We start from the raw sequence: 15214 nt of genomic DNA, 5'->3' as shown, positions 1-15214 counted from the left end.
GATAACAGAATGACTCAGCTGGGATTATGTGTATTAACAACTAAAGACCAGGTGGGAATGAGGACTTGCTAGGAGATGCCAGTAAACACCCATCAGGAATTCCAGCTGCCCCCCTACTACCCACCTCCACCACCATTACCAGTGCTAGATACTAAACTCTGGTGCAACACTAGGAAAGTGGGAATCCCTGGGAAAGTGGGAATCCCTGATTGCCTAAAATTAAATGGCTACCACTGAAATCAGAAAGGGGGCTCATCAGAGAAATTAAGTTCATTTGTAGAAAACTACATTTTTGTATTTTGCATGCCTGAGTTTGTGCATCAAACTAAGATCTGAAAGATGTGTAATAATTAGGGATCAGTCTGATGTATAAGGAGAGGAAGAGAATTCCAGACAAAGGGAGGAATTCCTGTTTTCAGAGAATTATGTAGTACATCTGAATAACATCCCATCCAAGAGGGTTGGTTGGTTTGTATGTTTTTAATGCCATCACAGGGACAATTCCTACAATCTATTGAAACCCAGTGGTTTCTGGTTGGCTAAGACAAACTCTGTACTCCATGCTGTTATTTGCCTGACTCAACCTTGCATAACATTGGGGACCATTTTAAATTACATTGTTTAGATACTGGAGTCTCTGCCTATTCTTCAGTGAGCCTATTCAGAGTGAATTGCTCACCTGGCAAGCATGTTTGTAATAGACAACCTTGGCAATTATGAATAAGATGGAAAGAGACATCTGGCTCTATTTTAACCAATCAGAGTCTCCCTAGAAGCCAAGTTTAGTGGCTAAGCAATGGCTATTCTCAGCATGCAGCTGGAAGTGAGGTGCACATAACTCCAGGAGCTGGGGGGTTTTCTTCCACTCAATAGATAAGTAAAGAGAGGCAGCCTGAAGAGAGTGAAAAAAGAAACAGATGGTCAGGGAGCCCTAGCATCAAGGAACCATCTGGCCCCAGAAAGAAATAAGAGGCTGAGAGGGTGGCTTAGCTCCAGACTTTTCCTCACAGGCAGACCCTGTATTCCTGCCCTTGGCTTCTGGGACACACCCTGTATGTCCTTACTTACATCCCTGTCCACCCACCCCCTTTCCTTACAATATGAATATATTCATATTCACAAGTCCATTGTGTTTGGAAACCAGAATCATAGATTACTACATAAAATCTTAACATTTTTGTCTACAAACCCACTGTTTTCTTCTTTTTTAACCTTTTAAAAAATGTTCTTTAATGGCATATAATATTTGCAAAAATTTGGGGGGTACATTGTGATTTTTTATACATATGATATATAGTGATCAGGTCATGGTAATTAGCATATCCACATCTCAAACATCTATCATTTCTTTGTGTGAATGTGGGAACATTCAATATCTTCCTTGTAGCTATTTGAAACTATATATTATGTTATTGTTCAAGTAAGTCCCATTACTTCCAATGAAAGAGTTTAAAGCTAAGATAATTAGTATTTGTACACCTTTGTTTTCAGGTGGGGCAGCCAGTAACAGCTACGTGTCCAAGCAATGTTGCAAGATCTCAAGTTAAGATTATTCTCTGTTCAAAATGCGTGCCTGTGACTCAGCAGTTTTCTTCTCAGAGTTCCTGCAAAGTCTTAGTAAATCTCAGCAAACTGCTGCCCTCTCTGTGTTCCCCAGTAAATTAGGTTGGCCACTTCTGCAGCCGTACTCTGCCTTGCTTAGGGCACACACAGGTGAGTAAGTCATCAAACACATGAGGATTTAATGATGAAGACTGACCAAGTCTCTGTCCACTCAGAGCTTCTAGCTCTCGGACGACACAGTTAATTAAAGACACAATTCTGTTTAAGTGTTGTTTAGCCAGGGGGAAGAAAGGAAGTCAGAGAGGCACATAGCAGAGGGTGGCTAACTCAGTCAGGGGAGGTCAGAGGGGTAGGAAAGGAAGTGATTTGTAAACAGGGAACACAATCCTGAAACATTCAAAGTCATCAGTTACATAGAACTTATTGTCTGCCAGACATTGTTCTAAGCATTTTACATACATAAGCTCATTTTATCCTCACATGGTAGTGTGGTAAATACTATTACTAGCCCTATTTTGTAGATGATTCAAGTTCAGCACAGAGAGATGAGTATGTCAAAGAACACACAACTGGCAGAGGCAGAGCCAAGATTCAAACCCAGGCAGTTTGAATAATGAATGTTTATTTACCAATTAGACAGCTACAAAATGGAAAAAGCATAACAATGCTTGTTCTCCATCCACCACCCATGAAGGTCATTTTTCTTCTGTTTCTGGTAAATCATACAGCCCAAAATGTCACCATATGGGTCATTTTTATTTCTAAAATGTAAATATCTTTGACTTCAAAATGTATGTCTAGTGTGACCCAACTGTATCTGCAGAATCAATGTCAAGATTTTCAAAAAGAGCATTTTGAGGTAGTTCTGCCATGTTGTCATATCCAGATAACAATGAATAGCAATCACATTATTATCAGCAGTGACCTCTACACATCGGGGAGGAGGAAAAATAAACAGGATCATTTCAAGGTTGCACCAGCTGCCAGCTGAAATTACCCCATTAAAGAGAACTCCAGAAGAGCAGTTGCTGGGTGACAAGAGATGCTTGTTTACATCAAGTGCTCCTTTTAAGGAAAATCCTTCCATGCACATTTCTATTTCCTTATTTTAAAAACTGATTTTGTAGCTTCAATAGAATATGATTGCTTAGTTAATTCATTTAACAAAATGTACTACAGCAGTTACTTGTGAAGGTATTGAGAGATTAATTAATTCTAGTATGAAAGCTTATCCCTAGACATCCTAGTACTTGAAAAAAAAAAAAAAAAGAAAGGAGAAGCTTAATTACTAGTTTGGGTGGTATTTGGCTACACTATATTTTGTACTAAAAAGAAGAAATCTATTATTTTTTTTTCCAAGGCAACCAGCCTTTGTATGTTTTCTAGAAATGTATTTATAATTAAAATAAGGTATCCTACTTTACAAGATTTTCATTTGTTTCTGTTCTTCTTTCCTCTTGGCCTTATTTTCCTCTCCATCTTCTTTAAGCTAACATGAGTTCCACTCTTAGCCATTCTCTGTTCATTTTCCTGCTGGAAACTTCATAATATTTAAGTAAGAGAGAGTGGCCTGATTTGTGCATATGAACTTGCAGAGAGATAATGAGTCTATTTTGATGTAACCTTTCATCTCCTTTAGTATTAGCTGTGTGACAGTCATTGGGGCTGCTTCCAAATGCCCAGTGCTCCTCTTTTGGGCACATGTTGGACTGTGCCTCCCATCTCCCTTGAAGCTAGGTGTGATTATGTGACTTGCTTCGGCCAATAAGATATGAGCAAGAATGATGTGAATGTATTAAGAGCATGCATAGGCAATAAAAATAACAATAATAACTTTTTTTTATTATTATACTTTAGGTTTTAGGGTACATGTGCACAATGTGCAGGTTTGTTACATATGTATCCATGTGCCATGTTGATTTCCTGCACCCATTAACTCGTCATTTAGCATTAGGTATATCTCCTAATGCTGTCCCTCCCCCCTCCCCCCACCCCACAACAGTCCCCAGAGTGTGATGTTCCCCTTCCTGTGTCCATGAGTTCTCATTGTTCAGTTCCCACCTATGAGTGAGAACATGCGGTGTTTGGGTTTTTGTCCTTGCGATAGTTTACTGAGAATGATGTTTTCCAGTTTCATCCATGTCCCTACAAAGGACATGAACTCATCATTTTTTATGGCTGCATAGTATTCCATGGTGTATATGTGCCACATTTTCTTAATAACTTTTTAAATGGAAAATAGCCAGGCGCAGTGGCTCACGCTTGTAATCCCAGCACTTTGGGAGGCCGAGGCGGGCGGATCACGAGGTCAGGAGATCGAGACCACGGTGAAACCCCATCTCTACTAAAAATACAAAAAAAAATTAGCTGGGCGTGGTGGCGGGTGCCTGTAGTCCCAGCTACTCGGAGAGGCTGAGACAGGAGAATGGCATGAACCCGGGAGGCGGAGTTTGCAGTGAGCCGAGATCGTGCCACCGCACCCCAGCCTGGGTGACAGAGCGAGACTCCCTCTCAAAAAAAAAAAAAAAAAAAAAGGAAAATAAGCATTGAGAATATGGAGAAATTAGAACCTTCATATATTGCTAGGGGAAACAGAAAAATTTTTTTATATTAATTAAAACAGTTTGGCAGTTAATAAGTTAAATACATACAGACTTACCATATGACTCAACAATTCCACTCCTAGGTATACACCTGAAATAACTGAAAACAAGTATTAAAACAAAAATTTATATACAAATATTCATAGTAGCTCAGCTCACAATAGCCAAAGATGGAAAAAATGTAATGTTGGTCAACTGATGAATGGATAAACAAAATGAGCTATATACATACAATAAGATCTTATTCAGCCATAAATAGGAATAAAGTACTAATATGTGCTACAACCAGATGAAACTTGAGTATGTTATGCTAAGCAAAAAACGCTAGAAACAGAAGGCCACATATTGTATGATTCTATTTATATGAGATGTCCAGAATAGGCAAATCCACAGAGGCAATAGATTAGTGGTTGCTATTGTGGAAGAGAGTATGATGATTCCTTGAGGATCTAGAACCAGAAATATCATTTGACCCAGCAATCTCATTACTTGGTATATACCCAAATGATTATAAATCATTCTACTGTAAAGACACATGCAAACGTATGTTTATTGCGGCACTATTCACAATAGCAAAGACTTGGAACCAACCCAAATGCCCATCAAGAATAGGCTGGATAAAGAAAATGTCACATATATACACCATGGAATACTATGCAGCCATAAAAAGGATGAGTTCAGGTCCTTTGTAGGGACATGGATGAAGCTGGAAACCATCATTCCCAGCAAACTAACACAAGAACAGAAAACCAAACACTGCATGTTCTCACTCATAAGTGAGAGTTGAACAATGAAAACACATGGACACAGGGAGGGGAACATCACACATCGAGACCTTTTGGTGGGTGGGAAGCTAGGGGAGGGACAGCATTAGAAGAAATACCTAATATAGATGACGGGTTGATGGGTGTAGCAAACCACCATGGCATGTGTATACCTATGTAACAAACCTGCAAATTCTACACATATACCCCAGAACTTAAAGTAAAATAAAATAAAATAAAAAGAAAACAAAAAAGGAGGTTAGTGGTTGCTGAGCTAGGGGAGGGGAGAATGGAGAGTGACGTTTAATGAGTGGAAGATTTCCATTTGAGGTGATGAAATATCTCTGGAACTAGATAGTGGTAATGGTTGCATAACACTGTGAATATACTTAATAACACTGAATTGTACACCTTGGTTAAATTGGTAAATTTTATATATATTATACCACAGACTTAAAAAATGAATATATGTGCGCACACGCGCATGTAGACACACACACACACACACACACACACACAGGCACTCATAATTCTCCAGGGTGACCACAGAAGCATGAGTTGATATGGAGCATCCATCAGCATGACTGATTATAGCATGACTCAGAATTAAAGTTTTATTGTGTTAAGTTACTTGTCACAGCAGCATAAACTAGCCCATCTTGACTGATGTAAGTTATTATATTGCACTTGGTTCACCTAATCTTTTTTCGATCCTCCTTTGCGCAAGGCACTGGGAAAACAAAGATGAAAAGCTTCAAGAAGTTTAAACTAGCAAGAGAGATAAATATGTTAACCAAAAGATGTGCTTAAGCATGATGGTGCCATAATAGAGGTAGATTATGAGTTACAATGAAAGTACAAAGGCTGGAATGGCCTGGAAACTCAGAGGAGTGTACTCAAGAGGGAAAAGCTCGAATTAAATTTTAAAAAGGTGTGTAGAAGTTTGCCAAGTAGAGAAAGGGAGAAGTTCTCCCCAGATTGATGAAAGAGCTTGCCCTCTGTGCAATGATACAGACATGAAACAGCCTGGCATGTCACAGGAAATGCCAGTCATCAGACAATAGGGTGTGAGGCGATGAAGATGGACTAGTGCTATAGATGGACCAGAGAAGTTGGCAGAAGTCTGGAGTTTGGACCAAATCTTGAAGTCAGTCCTTTCTAACCATTCCATTCATACTACACATGGAAAATGAAAACACATCTGGCACACTGGGCTGCAACACACCTGTCCAGCCACGGCCACCCTTGGCACATCTTTATCTACTGCAGCAAATTAGGGCACATCTTATGGTAATTACTACTATGGGTAATGAGAGTCATTGAAGACACCTAAGCGAGAAAACAATATGATCGGATTTGCATTCTAAATCATGGTTTGGAAGCTAGATCGGTATGAAAAACTAGATTAAAGTCAGAAAGATCCGTGAGGAGGCAGTGGCAATAATCCAGAGATGGCAGAAGCCTAAATCAGAATAGTGGCTGTGAAATTAAAAGAGTGGAAAGATTGAAGATATCGTTTTAAGGTAGAATTAACAAGCCTTATGACTGATTGGATGTGGAGGGTGAAGGAAGATATAGAGTTTAAAATGGCCCCCAGCTTGAGTGACTAGTAGTGGCCCCGCTGGGATAGAAAAGAGAGGAAGGGTAAGACTGTGTAGACAGCAGTCAGTTCTGTTATGGTCTTGTTGAACTGATGTGCCAGTGAAGCTACCTGATAGATGGTTAAATGCCAGGGAAATTACATATGGGCTCAGAGAGAAGACTGGAGTAGAGTTAAAGATACAGGGGTCACGGACAGATACAAGTATTAGAGCCAAGAGAACAGATGAGCTTGTTGAGAGAAGACATAATTAAGAAATGAAAGGGGCTGAGGGTATTTAAGGGGAACATAGAGGAAGGAAAGCCTGTGGGAAATAACATTGGCATTTCTTTGATGCATAATTGGATCTTCCCAACTGACTGAACACTGAGACTGTTTGAAACGAGTGACTCTCTGTAATCTTTCTAAATCTGTCTAAATGATCTTTAAAATCATCTCTGGGAATTCCAGAAGATTAGTCCCCTAATACAGGCTGATGCCTTTTGTGAAACTGAATATTTTAAAAATTACATCATTTAAAGTACTTTTAATGAAGCCATAGTTACGGTTTTCTCTAACATTATTCTACAGTATATTATGATTATCTACTTACATGTCTACACCTTCTCACTAGACTATTAAATCCTTAAGGGCCCCCAGCCCTAGTGTCTAGCATTGTACTTGGCACATAGTATACAGTTGATAAATATTTGTGAATTAACATAAATTTGAGTTTTAGAGTTCAGTATATACAGAGTGTGATATAACAGTTTTTGGAACTCAGGTCCAACAGTCTTTCCAAAGTTTTGCAATGGAAATTTGTTACATGGCCAAGAGACACTATAGTTTTAACGTGGCAATGTCCCTTATAATGGTCAACATTGATAAAGATGCATGATATATTCATATACTCTAATATCATATAGATAAAAGAATGAATCAACTAAAGCTACACACAGTAATACGGATGAATCTCACAATCAGTGAAAGAAGCTGCACAAAAAAGAATGCATACTGTACAATTCCCATCATATAAAGCTTAAAAACAAGCAAATTTAATATCTAGTTTTAGAAGTCTCGTTAGCAGTTACCTTTGGAGGGGAGTGCACTAATGGGAAGGGTCACAAGACGGATTTTTGGGGGAACTGGTCATAAGTTCTATTTCTTGATCTGGGTGCTGTTCTTGATCTGGCTGCTGTTCTTGATCTGGGTGCTGTTCTTGATCTGGGTGCTGTTTACACGGGCGTGTTCACTTTATGAACACTTACTGAGCCATACACAGGATTTGTGCACTTTTCTGTATGATTGTTATACTAGTGTAAAAATTTACTTTACAAAAATAATGAAACGTAATCCCCCAAGAGAAAGTTGTAACATAAAAGAATCAGCTGTACGTGTAAAGTAGGAGTACAGCATTAAGCAAGTAGTTGAAATGACACTAATCTACCGATAAAAAAGGAGAGTGAGGCCAGGCACAGTGGCTCATGCCTGTAATCCTAGTACTTTGGGAGGCCAAGGTGAGTGGATCACTTGAGGCCAGAATTCAAGAACAGCCTGGCCAACATGGTGAAAACCCATCTCTCCCCCAAAAATACAAAAAATTAGCAGGGCATGGTGGTGTGCACCCGTAGTCCCAGCTACTTGGGAGGCTGAGTTCAGAGAATCACTTGAACCCAGGACAGGAGGCAGACTACAGTGAGCCGAGATCATGCCACTCCAGTCCAGCCTGGGCAACAGAGCGAGACCCTGCCTCAAAAAAAAAAAAAAAAAAAAAAAAGAGAGAGAGAAAGAAAGAAAGAGTGAGAGGAAGGAATAAGTAAACAAAGACTCGAGAGTATCTTCATACATATTTCTGGAGCACTTTATAGGGAAAAGGCTCCAGAAATATGTATGCAGATCCTCTCGAGTCTTTGTCTCTATATACTAAGCTGCGCTCAGTATAGGGTAAGATACCCTAGTGTAGGCAATAAATAAATAAACAAACAACCCACTGAGAAAAGAACAACTTCCAGGGAGCTATGAACTGAGGAGCTCACAATGTTTTGGATGACTTATCACAAAATCACCACAAAGAGAAATTCCAGGGTTTTTTTTTTTTTTTTTTGATGGAGTCTACACTGTTGCCCAGGCTGGAGTGCAATGGCAGGATCTTGGCTCACTGCAACTTCCGCCTCCCGGGTTCAAGTGATTCTCCTGCCTCAGCCTCCTGAGTAGCTGGGATTACAGGCACCCGCCACTATGTCCAGCTAATTTTTGTATTTTTAGTAGAGACGGGGTTTCACCATGTTAGTCAGGCTGGTCTCAAACTCCTGACCTAAGGTGATCCATCCACCTTGGCCTCCCAAAGTGCTGGGATTACAGGCATGAGCCACCATAGCGGGCCCCAATTCCAGGTCTTATAAATAAAAATATTTAGCTTTAAGGTAAAAGCCACTGTACACCTATACTAGAAGAGGTTAAATTCAAGCTTTAATAGGGTCAAACTGATTCACAAATAAATTAACTACAGGCCAGGATAAAGCTCAACACTCGTTAAAGGAAGAGAATAAAATCTAAATTCTATCTAGCAACCAATTTAAAAAAAACCTCACTAGACATGAAAAGAAGTAGGAAAATATGACCTTTAACAAGGAGAAAAATTAGTGAATATAGAGACCCAAAAATGAAAGAGAAGCTAGAACTAGCAGGCAAGGACTTTAAAATTGTTGTTATAAATATATTCAATGATCTAAAGGAAAACATGAACACAATAAACAGAGAAATGGAAACAAACCAAAAAAAGAGATCCAAATGGAAGTTCTAGAGTTAAAGAATATAATACCTGAAATGAACACAGGAAATAGAAACTATCTAAACTGAAGCATGGCAAGAAAAGAGGATTTAAAAAATGAATAGTGTCTCAGTGATCTGTGAAACAAAATTAGCAGTCTGACTTTTGTACGATTGTAAAATTAGAAGGGAGATTAGGAGGATGGAAGGAGGCAGCAAAGAAAATGCTTCAGGAAATGACTACTAATTTTCTCTTTTTAAAATCCCCCCATAACTGTATTAGAATGTGAATATGTTCCAAATTAATAACTAAAAAATCAAGTTACGGAGCATGCAAAAATACAAACTAGCAATTCACCAATAGATAATAGTATCTTCATAACCCATACACTAAAATAATAAAATGGCTACAGAATAAAACCCAGGTGACTGACTACAGCAATGCCTTCCATGTTCCCCATACATCATGAGCAAAGCAAAAGACAAAAGATGAATTATGAAACATAGTAATCTAAGCAAGCCCACATATATATATTTTTTTGGGGATATCCCACTATCCTGAATAGTAGTATCATTACAGCTGACACAACTTCCAGAAAACTGCTGAGTAAGTGCTTAATATTATCCACAAGAAAGCAAAACTAAATATTAGTATGCACATTTCTGAATGAGAAACTAATTGTCTCATTGATTTTAATAATGTAGTGGAAGAAAATTATATCCAGTCTCTGCAATGCCTAAATGCATTCTATTTAAACTCAAGGTGCTATTTCATTTCATATGCTAAAAGAATGCATGCCTTTAAGTGGTACCATTTGAACAGAAATTCCTCATTGTATTCTTTAGACACACTGAAACCAAAGATTTAACTGAACTATATTCCATAATATACTGCAAAACTCAAATATCAGCATTGTCAAAATAATTATCCATGCCTGCTGGTAGATATGGTCATAAAACTAGGTTTCATTTCACTTACTGGAAGGTTTTAAGACAAAATTAGCACTTCAAAATTTGATACTACCAGTATTAAACCAGTTATTGCCTGAGTAATAAAACGCCACATTATCTAATGCTGGAAAATGAGATTGCTTAAATGGTTTGGGCTGCCTGATCATTGCAACAGAGGCACCTCAGATGGGATTCCACCAGTCTCACCAGTTCCCAGCCTGATGGGAAACATCATTTAACATATGGCCCCATAAACATACTACTAAGGAAACCATAACAAATCTTTTGTGTTTGTTTAGATAATTCTTCTCCAGAAAAAAACATGTCTCCCTCTCTAATCAACTCTGATGCTTACAAAAATTAAAAAACAAAATTTACTAAACCACATAAACCTATTAAGGCATTTTAGAAATTGACTCCCAGAATAATGGAACATTTTTAAGTTATCAAAATCCTGCTATGTTTATAGGGCCACCTTACATTTGTGGAAATATACACTGCACTTAGAGAAGAGTATATAACCTATAAGCTGCTCTGTGGCAAAATGATAGCTTATTTCTAAGGTCTTAGTTTGATTTGATCAAGACCAATAGGTCTGAGCTTCTAGTGATCAAGTTCTATTATGTCCTACAGTGATGGGCTCCCAGAATGAAAAGTAAACAATAATTAAGGAATCCAAACACTCCACTTATTAAACTAAGTCTAGTGAAGCCATAGCATGAAAAAGGTTGCAATCATTTGGGATAAGTGGATAATTTTATAAAACTAAAATCAAATCACTGAAGATATGGAAAAATTCATAAGTATTAAGTAATAAGATACAAAAATGACACAAGAATTACAAAAATATTTGCCAGGCGAGGTATCAGAGCCCCAGCATCTAGAAGTGGTTGACTCACGGGTTGGTAAGAATTTACTGACAACAGTATAGGTTTGAAAAAGGAAAGCACTATTAGAAAGAAAGAAACCTCAGTGAGAGGACGGAGTGCACCGTGGTGGACTTTTCCTTAGGAGTAGTTATGAACTTTAAGGCAGGAGCTTGACGGTAATTGGGACCATACTAGCCACATAGGTCATAATAAATGATTACATTTATAGTAATTTTGGTGCCTTAATGTCAGCAAGGATTGCACAATGACTTTTGACATGGCATTCTGGAGATGTATAGAACATCTAGTTACTGACAAACTTTAAGTTGAAAAGAGGCCTGGAACCAGATGCCAACTTTGGATACTAGGGAAGTTTAATTACTTCTAAATTCTTCAGATAAGGAGTTTTGCCTGTTTTGTGGTCAACAGGTGGTCTTTGCTCCCTTCTAAATTCCTCCCACAAGGAGTATTTGTCTCCAGGGCCTGTTACTGGGTGGTTTTTGTTCTCCTCAGTATTTAAATATCAGACTTGAGAAATGTGCTACACATTGCCTTCCAGGGGAGAAGAGAAATGCCTTAGATGTTCTGACAGCCCTGCACCTTTGGTTTGTTTTCAGTGATTGGTGGAACATTCATAGGAACCACATTATTGCTTGGGGACATGTCATTTTCGGCTCTGTCTGACATTTGCCTCTGAGAAACAATGTGAGGTATCTCTGTTAGAATTGTCTGAAAAGTAGCTTCTACATTTGTAGAGTCTAGAGCAGATGTCTCAATGAATGACAAATCATTTTTTCTGCCAAAGCTCTTGCTTCAACTCTAGGAACTTCCCTGAGATGATGTAAATCACTCTTATTTGTCCATGATAACGTGACAACAATGTTACTATCAGTGTAATCACTTAGTTCTTTCAGCAATCATTCTGTATTTTCATATGTGAGATGTTTAGCAATGTCTTAAACCAATAAGGCACCTACATCTCCATGATAATATGCTTATGTTATAGCTTGGTATTACTCTTGCCCTGCTCTGTCCCACATCTGTGCCTTTATTGTTTTCCTATCAATCTGGATGCTTCTTGTTGCAAACTACTCCAATGGTGCTCTTGCTTTCCAGATTAAACTCATTTTGAGTAAATCAAGACAGGAGATTATTCTTTCCAACACCAGAATCTCCAATAAGGATAACATTAAAGAGGTAGTCATTCTCATTGTTGCAGGTGCCCCTTGCACAACTGAGGAGTAAAGGGGTGGGAGCGGTAGCGGCATCTGTGAGACTAGGGAGGCATTGCTGCTCCTAATTTTCTACATTCGATGAAAAGTACCAATCCGGAGATCCAAGAATCTCAATGATCCTCAGGCAGAATAAAAACAGAGAAAACTACAAATTATATCAACACATATTGATGACAACTAATGATAAAAAGTTGCCAGACAGTGACCAAAGACTTAGATTACAACACTCAACTCCCTTTGAATACTTGGAAAGCTTTCTCAGGAAGGAAGGGTATAAACAAGCCTAGATTGCAAGGATTGGAAAAAAATAAATGATTATTTAATACCTAGCCATTGACAAACATTCACAAGCATTAGTACCATCCAGGAACATATGACCTCACCAAACAAACTAAATAAGGCAGCAGTGGCAAATTTCAGAGTGACAGAGATAGGTAACCTTTCTGACAGAGAATTCAAAATAGCTGTTTTGAGGAAGCTCAACGAAATCCAAGATAAAACAAAGAAGAAATTCAGAATCCTATCAGATAAATTTAATGAAGAGATTGAAATAATTAAAAAGCAGAAATAATTATCAGGCAGAAATTCTGGAGCTAGTCAACGCAATTGATAAACTGAAGAATGCATTAGAATCTCTCAACAGCAAAACCGATTAAGCAGAAGAAAGAATTAGTGAGCTTGAAGACAGGCTATTTGAAAATACAGAGTCAGTGAAGTTAAAAGAAAAAAGAATAAAAAAAAATGAAGCATGCTTACATGGTCTAGAAAATAGCCTCAAAAGGAAAAATCTAAATTATTGGCTTTAAAGAGGTGGTAGAGAGAGAGAATAGGGTAGTTTATTCAAAGAGATAATAACAAAGAACTTTCCAAACCTGGAGAAAGATGTCAATATTCAAGTACAAGAAGGTTATACAACACCAAGCAAATTTAACCCAAATAAGACTACCTCAAGTCATTTAATAATCAAACTCCCAAAGGTCAAGGATAAAGAAAAGATCCTAAAAGCACCAAGACAAAAGAAATAAGTAACATATAAGGCAGCTCCAGTATGTCTGGCAGCAGATTTTTCAGTGGAAACCTTACAGGCCAGAAGAGTAGTATGAATATTTAAAGTGCTGAAAAAAACCCTTTTATCCTGGAATATTATCTCCAGTGAAAATATCTTTCAAACATGAAGGAGAAATAAAGACTTTATCAGACTAACAAAAATTGAGTGATTTTTTTTTAAACACTAGAACTGTCCTGTAAGAAATGCTAACGGGAATTCAGTCTGAAAGAAAGGGACATTAGTGAGCAATAAGAAATCATCTGAAGGTACAAAACTTACTGGTAAGTAACAACAAGTATACAAACAAATAAAGAATATTGTAACAGTGTAATTGTGGTGTGCAAACTACTTATATCTTGAGTAGGAAGACTAAAAAAGATGAACCTATCAAGAATAATAACTGCAACAAATTTTTAAGACAGAGAGTATAATAAGATATAAACAGAAACAACAAAAACTTGAGAGGAGATGAAGTTAAAGTATTGAATTTGTATTAGTTTTCTCCTTGCTTGTTTGTTAGCTTCTTTGTTCAATTTTGCAATCAGAGTTAAGTTGTCATCAGCTTAAAATAATGAGTTACAAGATGTTATTTGCAAGCCTCATGGTAACCTCAAATCAAATATCTACAACAGTTACACACACAAAAAAAGAAAAAATCAAAACATACCACCAGAAAAAAATCACTTCCAAAAAAAGGAAGACAGGAAGGAAAGAAGGAAGAGAAGACCACAAAACAACCAGAAAACAAATAACAAAATGGTAGGAGTAAGTCTTTACTTATCATTAATAACATTGAATGTAAATGAACTAAACTCTCCAAACTAAAGACATAGACTGGCTACATGGGTTAAAAACACAAAACAAAACAAGACCCAGTGATCTGTTGCCTACAAAAAAACACACTTTACCTATAAAGACACACATAGACTGAAAATAAAGGGATGGAAAAAGATATTCCATGCAAATGAAAATCAAAACAAGAGCAGGAGTAGCTATACCTATATCAGATAAAATACATTTCAAGACAAAAACTATAAATACAAACAAAGATGGTCATTATATAATGGAAAAAGGATCAATTCAACAACAGGATATAACAATTATAAATAGAAATACACTCAACGCTGGAGTACCTAGATATGTAAAGCCAATATTGATTGATTGATTGATTGATTGATTGAGACAGGGTCTTACTCTGTTGCCCAGGCTGGAGTGCAGTGGTGTGACCATGGCTCACTGTAATGGCTCACTGTAGCCTTGACCTCCCAGGCTCAGGTGATCTTTCCACCTCAGCCTCCTGGGTAGCTGGGACTACAATCACACGCCACTATGCCCAGCTAATTTTTTGTAATTTGTTGTAGAAACACAGTTTTACCATGTTTCCCAGGCTGGCCTCAAACTCTGGACTCAAGTGGCCCACCTGCCTTAGCCTCCAAAAGTGCTAGCATTATAGGCGTGAGCTAGCACATCCAGCCTAAAGTCTTAAAACATTAAAAAAAAAAAAACCAAAATCATATAAAATATCTTCTCTGACCACAATGGACTAAAACTAGAAATCAATGACAAGAAGAACTTGGAAACTCTACAAACACATGGAAATTAAACAATGTGCTCCTGAATGACCAGTGGGCCAATGAAGAAATTAAGAAGAAAAGTGAAAAATTCCTGGAAACAAATGGATGTTAACTATCACCACTGTTATTCAACATAGGACTGAAAGTCCTAGCTAGAGCAATCAGACAAGAGAAAGAAATAAAGGGCATGAAAATTGAAAAGGAAGAAGTCAAATTATCTTTGTTTGCAAATGATATAATCCTATGTTTAAAGAAACTA

General features: G+C 37.7%; 1 pseudogene; it reads right to left on the bottom strand.

The window, feature by feature from the left end:
• Nucleotides 1-11674: 11674 nt before the first annotated feature.
• Nucleotides 11675-12696, bottom strand: LOC129462052 (ras-related protein Rab-11A-like; annotated as a pseudogene).
• Nucleotides 12697-15214: the final 2518 nt, after the last annotated feature.

The sequence above is a fragment of the Symphalangus syndactylus genome, chromosome 2 (genome assembly GCF_028878055.3).
Source record: "Symphalangus syndactylus isolate Jambi chromosome 2, NHGRI_mSymSyn1-v2.1_pri, whole genome shotgun sequence".
In the NCBI taxonomy this organism is placed as follows: Eukaryota; Metazoa; Chordata; class Mammalia; order Primates; family Hylobatidae; genus Symphalangus; species Symphalangus syndactylus.
Note: the sequence above shows the minus strand (reverse complement) of the source record. Positions and strands in the feature narration are given on the sequence as shown.